This window comes from Mastomys coucha, unplaced genomic scaffold (genome assembly GCF_008632895.1).
Source record: "Mastomys coucha isolate ucsf_1 unplaced genomic scaffold, UCSF_Mcou_1 pScaffold22, whole genome shotgun sequence".
NCBI classification, from domain to species: Eukaryota; Metazoa; Chordata; class Mammalia; order Rodentia; family Muridae; genus Mastomys; species Mastomys coucha.
Genome location: NW_022196905.1, coordinates 225,321,947 through 225,330,393, shown reverse-complemented (window position 1 = coordinate 225,330,393; position 8,447 = coordinate 225,321,947). Strand labels below are relative to the sequence as shown.

Below are 8,447 nucleotides of genomic sequence, written 5' to 3'. Positions count from 1 at the left end.
GAAAAAAAAAAAAAAGATCAAGTGTCCATAGGTATGTGGATTTATTTCTGAGTATTTCCATTCCATTGATTGGCCTGCCTGTTTCTGTACCAATACCATGCAGTTTTTATCACTATTTCTCTATAGTACAGCTTAAGGTCCAGGATTGTGATTCCTCCAGAAGTTCTATAGTTGTTCAGAATTGTTTTGGCTATCCTGGGTTTTTTTGTTTTGTTTTGTTTTGTTTTGTTTTGTTTTGTTTTGTTTTTCCATATGAAGTTGAGAATTGCTTTTTCCATGTCTAAAGAATGGTGTTGGAACATTGATGGAAATTACTTTTGGTAAGATGGCAATTTTCACTATGTTAATCTTGCCGATCCATGAGCATGGAAGATCTTCCCATCTTCTGAGGTCTTCTTTGATTTCTTTTTTAGGGGCTTGAAGTTCTTGTCACACAAATCTCTCACTTGCTTGGTTAGAGTTACACCAAGATATTTTATATTATTTGTGGCTATTGTGAAGGGTGTCATTTTCCTGATTTCTTGCTCAGCTTATTTATCATTTGTATAAAGGAATGCTACTAATTTTTGTTTTAGTTAATTTTATATCCAGCTACTTTGCTGAAGTTATTTATCAGCTGTAGGAGTTCTCTGGTAGAATTTTGGGGGTCACTTATGTATACTATTATATCATCTGTGAATAGTGATACCTTGACTTCTTCCATTCCAATATGTATCCCCTTGACTTCTTTTTGTTGTCTTATTGCTCTAACTAGAACTTCAAGTATTATATTGAATAGATAGGGAGAGAGTGGGCAGCCTTGTCTTGTCCCTGATTTTAGTGGGATTGCTTCAAGTTTCTCTCCATTAAATTTGATGTTGGATGTTGGTTTGCTGTATATTGCTTTTATTATGTTTAGGTGTGTGCCAGGAATTCCTGATCTCTCCAAAACTTTTAACATGAAAGTGTGTTGGACTTTATCAAAGGCTTTTTCAGCATCTAATGAGATGATCATATGACTTGTTTTCTTTGAGTTTGTTTATATAGTGGATTACATTGATGGATTTTCATATATAGAACCATCAGAAAAATACAAATCAAAACAAACCTTAGATTCCACCTTATACCAATCAGAATGGCTAAGATCAAAAACTCAAGTGACAGCACATGCTGGCAAGGATGTAGAGAAAAGGGAACATTCTTCCTCCATTGCTGGTGAGATTGTAAATTTGTATAACCACTCTGGAAATCAATCTGGCAGTTCCTTAGAAAATTGGAAATAGTTATACCTGAAGACCCAACTGTACCACTCCTGGGCATATACCCAAAAGGTATTTCACCATATAACAAGGACATGTGCTCCACTATGTTCATAGAAGCCTTATTCATAATAGCCAGAAACTGGAAGCAACCCAGCTGTCCCTCAACCAAAGAATGGATACAGAAATGTAGTTCACATTGGAATGCTGTTCAGCTATTAAAAACAAGGACATCATGAATTTTGCAGGCAAATGGATGGAACTAGAAAATATCATCCTGAGTGAAGTAACCCAGATCCAAAAGGACTACATAAGTGGGTATTAGCTAAAAAGTACAGAATACACATGATATATCCTACAGACACAAAGAAGTTAAACAAGAAGGAAACCCAAGTGAGGGTGCTTCAATCCCATTTAGAAGGGGGAATAAAATAATCATGGGAGAAAGAGGGAGGGAAGAACCTGGGTCGTAGAGAAGAGGAGAAGGGGAGAGGGGCAGAATCAGACATTGGGGAGGCAGGAGAGAAGCCCAGAGGGCCAGGAGAATACATGGAAATATGCAGCTGCCGGGGGTAGGGGCATAGGGAACCTCTAGAAAGACCCAGAGACATGGGATGGGGGAGGCTTTTTACCTTAGCCAAAATGCTCAACAGTGGGGAGATGGAACCTGAAGAAGCCACATCCAGCAGCTAGACAGGTCCCCCAGTGGAGAGATGGGAACACCATCCTACCTTCAAATTTTTCTGCCTAAAATTGTTCCTGTCTAAAAAAAGACATGGACAAAAATGGAGCAAAGATTGAATGAATTGTGAACCAGTGACCAGCCCAACACAGGATCCATCTCCTGGGTGGGCATCAAACCCTGACCCTATTATTGATACTATGTGGTGCTTACAGACAGTAGCCTTGCAGGATTGTCCCCTGAGAGATTCTACCAGCAGCTGACTGAAACAGATGCAAATATTCATAGCCAAGTATTGGACTAAGGTCAGGGACCCCTATGGAAGAGTTAGGGGAAGGATTGAAAGAACTGAAGGGGATAGCAATCCCATAGGAAGACCAACCCAATAGTCAACTAACCTGAACCCCGAGGAGCTCCCAGAGACTGAACCACCAACCAAAGAGCATACACAGGCTAATGTGAGTCCTCCAGAACATATGCAGCAGAGTGCTGCCTTGTCTGGACTCAAGGGGAGAGGATGTGCATAATCCTGTAGAGACTTGATGCTCCAGGAAGGGAGGATGCCCTGGAGGGGCACCCTCTCAGAGGCAATGGGGAAGGGTCATAGGGAGAACTCTGTGAGGGGGGACCAGGAGGGAGCAACATCTGGGATGTAAATAAATAAAATTAATAATAATAATAATAAATTTGTGTGTGTGTGTGTGTGTGTGTGTGTGTGTGTGTGTGTGTGTGTATGAAAAACCCAGAGCTACTCTTCCTTTGTACATAGGGAAGAAAAGAGTTATATGTCCAAAAAGTGGTGTTATTTTGAAAAACTCTATTTTAAGAGTAGTCTTGACATCATGTAGTAAATTAAACTGACAAACTACTCTAGATTCTACAATTAATTTCATCTCTGCATAAATTACCAGGATTATTAACATTTCTTATTTTTGATATCTTAGGTAATAAATGCAATTCGAAATTACAGCAGCTGTGGTTGCGATTCTGATTTGCGTCTAGACTGCTGCAAAGAGATTTTTAGGAAGGAGAGGGGTTTGACAGGGCAGAAGGTCAATAAGAGAGATTGGGATGAGAGTAATTAGAATATATTACATATATGCATGAAATTGTCAAAGAACAATTTTAATTAATAGTAACTTTTAAAATACAAAGTCTATATATTTGAAAGAATAAAAATAAAAAATGAAATTGTTATTAATAGACTCACACTACACATTCTTCTAAAACATGCCTTTATTTTCTTCAACACTGAGTGGCTAAAATTCAGCTGATTAAATTGTATGTATAGTGTGTTCATTTAACTGCTGTATAGTATTGATTCACCCACTCATTTATCATTCCTTTGGTTAGTTTTTTAGTTTCATTTTTTTAATTAGGACACAAAGTAGCAGACTCTCTTCCCACACTGAGGATACAAAATAGCAGGCTTTCTTCCCACACTTATATACTGTATTGGTGACCTTCCCCTCCCGACTTGTTTCCTCTTTCTGTTTGTTCTCTTTTCTCCCAGCCAATAACTCCATTTCTACTTTTATGTCACAATGTTCTGATCTCCTCCCTCAACCCTTCCTTAAAACCTCTTTTTCCCTCTTGTGGTCTTCTTTCTAGTTTTGTGGTCTACACATACACTCACACCCACATAACTACACATACATAAAAATTAAAAGCTAGGCTCCTCATAGGAAAGAGCATTTAAGCATTTGTCTTTCTGTACCAAGGTTAATTCACAATATAATATTTTCAAGTTTCATTCATTTTCTTACAAGGTTTTTTTTTTTTGAATTGTTGTTTTGTCCTGTTATGCTTTGTTTTAAGATAGATTGTATAGCTCCTTGAACTCATGGAGAGCTACCGGCCTCTGCCTCCCAAATACTGGAATTAGAGATATGTGCCATCATGCTCACCTCTCTGCTAAGTTCTTAATTTTACTTTTCTTTACAGCTGAATAAAATCTAGTTATGTGCATGTACCATGCTTCCATTATCCACTCATCTGTTGATGGATGGTGTTGATGGAATGTTGGCAAGTTCTATTATTTCCTTGCTGTTGTATAGGTGTTCTTCAAAAAACCTTTCTCGGCCTGTCCAATTCCAATGCCCTGCCTCATTCATTCCCAAGGTATCTCCCACCCTTTCATTTCACAAGATGCTTAATGACCAGACTGCTGCTGCCTTGGACTCTTCGGTGCCCTCCTTCTCTGGGGAGCAGAGCATCAGCTTTTCCACTTGTGCTCTGGCACTGGGCACCTTTCTCCTCCTTCCTATGCCCCCCACTTGACCTTGCTGGTGTGACACAGCTCACATTCATAAGGAAAAACCAGCCAAAGCTCTTCAAGTGATCTCATGCTAGCTTGGAGCTGGAAACAGAGTATTTCCGGAGGTTTGGAGCAAATCGTGACATTGCAGATTTACATTTTTAAAAATTCTTCCAGTGGATTAGTGGGATCTGACTAAAGTAAATGAAGAATCTTAAATCTGTGTATGGCCCAGCTGCAGAAAAGTATCTCTTCCCATTAGAAATGTTAGCCATGACAGCAAAAACAGAGTTGTGACCCACTTAAACCTTACTTAATTCAGCTCTCATTTTTCACTTGAAGAAACTGAGGCAGGGATGAATTGTGTGACTCACGCCCAGACAGTCAGCTGCATGTAGGATGCAGAAAGCTTCCTCTTAACTCCCTCCCTCCGCAGCTGACCTTTCTTCACTACAGTAGTGCTGTGGAGGGTTTCACTGCAGAGCCTACAGTGGAGACTTAATTGACTCCGTGTTTTTAGGTGTAGGGACTTCCCAGGTGCTGGCAACAGAAAGACTAATAAGAAGTGTCCCTTGCCCTTGAGAGGCCCACATTTTAGCAAGCTGGGCATCAATAAAGCCAAGAATAAAGGCTGCCGCAGCCTAGTGCCTGGGGTGGTCTGGAAAGACACAGAAGTTGGTGCCTAACTTGATTGGTGAGGTCGGAAGGGTGACATTCAATCTCTGCAAATCCATTCTCCTTTGTTTGTGCATCTAGTCCAAGAGGAGAATAAGAAAATGTTCTATTTTTAACTTTATTTATTCATATCATTCCATAAATATTTACTTGAATATTTGCTGAGTTCTGGCCTCATATCAGATTCCTTGTGGCAAAGCCAATGGAGAATGACTAGGGGAAACGTCACCTTAGTGGGGATGGGGATACTCTAGGACAGCCTCAAAGATGATGGGTACTATGCAAAGCAAAGCCAATGATGGAAAAAATCTAAGGGCTAGAAAATATGATTCCCAATCACATTAGACTCTGACAATTGCATACATCCTTCCTCCTCGTCTGAAACCTGTTTTGGGAGTGGAATAAATACATCTATCATTTCTATCTTGGTGCAAATTTAAATTTCAACACATAACTCTCAGAGGTCATCGTGGTTTATTTTTATGAAAACAATGTTTTAATATAGACACGATATTGTCAGGGCTCGGGATGCAGCCCAGAGACTGACTTAGCACGTGCAGGTGTTGGGTTCAACCCAAGGGGTGGAGAAGGTGATGCTCTCACCGTATATTACAGGAAGTGTGACACTGGTGGAGGGAAAGAGCCTGGCTGCATCATGTACTGCTGGAGCATCATGCACTGCTGGAGCATCATGCACTGCTGGAGCATCATGCACTGCTGCACCTGCCCTCGCTGGACCTCACACCCACAGCACAGTGCACACAGACTCTCCACATCACATCCATGTCCAAATCACCACTGCAGAAGTGTAGCCTCTGTGTTGGTCCCTCTGTGGAGAAGCAGTCAGATTATGTGTCTCACCCTGATCTTCGTGGTTTACTCTCAGCTCCTGCCCAGAGTATCTCTGATGCAACATCCTGGGGCGGCCACTCAAAGCTATGTCCACATCCTGGAAATAGAATAGAGTTAATTCCCCTAAGACCATCTTGATCCAGGAAAAGTCAGGGGAGCTAGTGGGTTCTGTCTTTAGTCTCTCAGGCAGACACTCCTGTGTGCCTCAGAATCTCAAGCAGAGTAAAGGAGCTACAACATCTGGCAGCTCAGTAACCCATCTTGAGTTGACTGCCCTAATGAAACCCTGCTCTCCAGGTGTGAATTCCAGAAACCTTCAATGGCAAACCTTTGGCTCAGACCTTGATTTCTGGGTAACTCAAGCTAAACTATCAGGATCTACTCTTTTTTTCTTTCCTTTAAAAATCCTGGGCTGGTGAGATGGCTCAGCGGGGAAGAGTACTGACTATCTTCAGAAGGTCATGAGTTCAGATCCCAGCAACCACATGGTGGCTCACAACCACCCATAATGAAGTCTGATGCCTTCTTCTGGTGTGTCTGAAGACAGCTGCAGTGTACTTATGTATAGTAAATAAATAAATCTTTTAAAAAATATATAAAAAAATAAAAATCCTTCTGATGAGCTTTGATAAAAAAAAAAAAAGGTCACACTGATTTCCAATAATCTGAAAATTCTGAAATTTGACAGGAATCCACAGTTGTGACTGCCATTTCATCTGGGAGGCAGCCCCTTTGCATTAATGTGTCAAAGAATTAGAACTGATGTTAAGCTTGTACTTTCTCTTCAGAAATGGTTTCTTTCAAAATCTTGTGCCACCTCTTATTTCTCAGATTTTCTGGTTGCACATCTGCCTACCAGGAAGAATTCCTGGGTCCCGGGTACTCTTTCCATCTCCATATTTTGTTTCTCTTATATTTAAAGTGCAGAGAGTTTTCCTCCATGACTGACACGGGCTGATGACTTACACTGCTTGTAAACAGGCCATTCTTCCCTGAATATCAGAAACCTGCTCAGATCCATGTTGGTGGAAGCAGAGAGAAGGCATACAGAGGTTCCTGTCTAATTCTTCCATGTAGATAGCTAGCCTGTCCTGGTCATGGTGATGGCCACTCAGTAAGGTAAAGATATGTTGTATTTTTCTAATTTGTGCCTTCCTTACTTAAAAAAGTCAACACCTGCATGTTGCTGCTACTGAACATCTAACTCAGACATCTAAGGAAGATTCAGCATGTAAATCATCTCAGTTTTTCTTTTGGGGGTTTCAGTTGTAGATGTTTTGTTTGGTTAGCTGATAGGTTGGTTGGTTGGTTGGTTGGTTGGTTGGTTGGTTGGTTAGCTGATAGCTTAGTTGATTAGTTGCTAGTTGGTTGGTTAGCTGGTAGGTTGGTTGGTTGGTTAGCTGGTAGGTTGGTTGGTCAGTTGTTGGTTTTAATACAGGGTCTCACCATGTACCCCTGGTTGGCCTAGAACTGCTACATAGACAAGACTGGCCTAGAACCCATGGAGCTCCTCCTACCTCTGCCTCTTGAATGCTAAGATCTAGCTTTTCAAAGCATGGTTAGGTTTTCAGACCCAAGCTTGGCTGACATTATCTCCGAGTCTTCAAGGGTGTTAAAGGGGCCATCACCTAATAAAACAGTGCGCCCAGCTGGGGAACAAGAGTTCAAACTTAAGTCTGTGGGGGACATTTCAAATCCAAGCCCTGACAATGGTTAGTTTTTTTCCCCCAATTCAGGGTGCTGTAATCCCTCTCTACCTTATACATTTCTCCAGAAGCCCACAAACACTGGCTTTCTTTAGGGTTTTAGAGAGTAATATGAGGAGACACTAGATCTCCTTTGACACGGCAGAGCTCAGAACAAACTTATCCAACACACCCGTGGTCTCCCTGCCTTGCCCCCTAATCCTGTGCAGACTTTTGCTAACAATGCCTCTCAGCTGCTAGGATATCTGTATGGGTGAATAGAACTGTAAAACTCCAGGCTTCTTTGGCATCCCTTGAGCCCTTAGATAGCACAATCTTGCCATCTCAGATAATTAAGGTTCATATTTCACAACCTCTCTGCCAACTCTCGCAGCTAGCACAGGGTGGTCCCCACTTTACACTCTAGACAAGAACTGGCTCCAGTCCCCCCTTTGCTGTGTGACCTCAAAGTTCTGTAGCTGTTTCTTGAGCTAAGAACTCACCTTCCACCAGTGGTCCCCAGAGGAGCCCACAGTTTCATCAGCTCAGTAGCATCCATCCTAGTGTGAGATGTCTGACTCTACTCTCAGCACAATGTTTTCAGATTCCCCATTACAAGCACCAAGAAGAGACAGCCTTGATAAAATGGCATGTCACCTTCTCTAGACTTCTTACTTGGTGCCCCTACAGATTCCCTCACACCAGGGGGAAAGTGAGTGGGAAGGTATCATGTTTTCTTAAACCATCCTGGAAAATGAGTCTGTGGCTCACTTGGTGCTCTCTTTGGGTTGTGGAAGCTCTTAGAGAGTTTTTCATTCTTTCTTTCTTTTTTAGATATTTTCTTTATTTACATGTAAATTTCTCCTTTCCCAGTTTCCCCTCCAAAAAACAAACAAACAAAAATAACAAGAACAAACCCCTGTTGCCTCCCCCCTCCCCCTGCCTGCCACCCCACCCTCTCCCACTTATTGGCCCTGGCATTCCCCTATGCTGGGGCACAGAGCCTTCACAGGGCCGAGGTCCTCTCCTCCTATTGATGATCGAATTTGCAATCCTCT

General features: G+C 41.7%; 2 long non-coding RNA genes across 3 annotated transcripts in view; one reads left to right on the top strand and one right to left on the bottom strand.

The window, feature by feature from the left end:
• The window catches only part of LOC116067837, a 71,339-nt gene that overhangs the window by 13,924 nt on the left and 48,968 nt on the right, over positions 1 to 8,447 (top strand). The window lies entirely within an intron of this gene.
• Positions 5,326 to 8,447, bottom strand: part of LOC116067838 — a 14,330-nt gene continuing 11,208 nt past the window's right edge. Inside the window, exon 3 of the long non-coding RNA XR_004109320.1 lies at positions 5,326 to 5,801. This is a non-coding gene — a long non-coding RNA (uncharacterized LOC116067838). The remainder of the gene's footprint in view (positions 5,802 to 8,447) is intronic.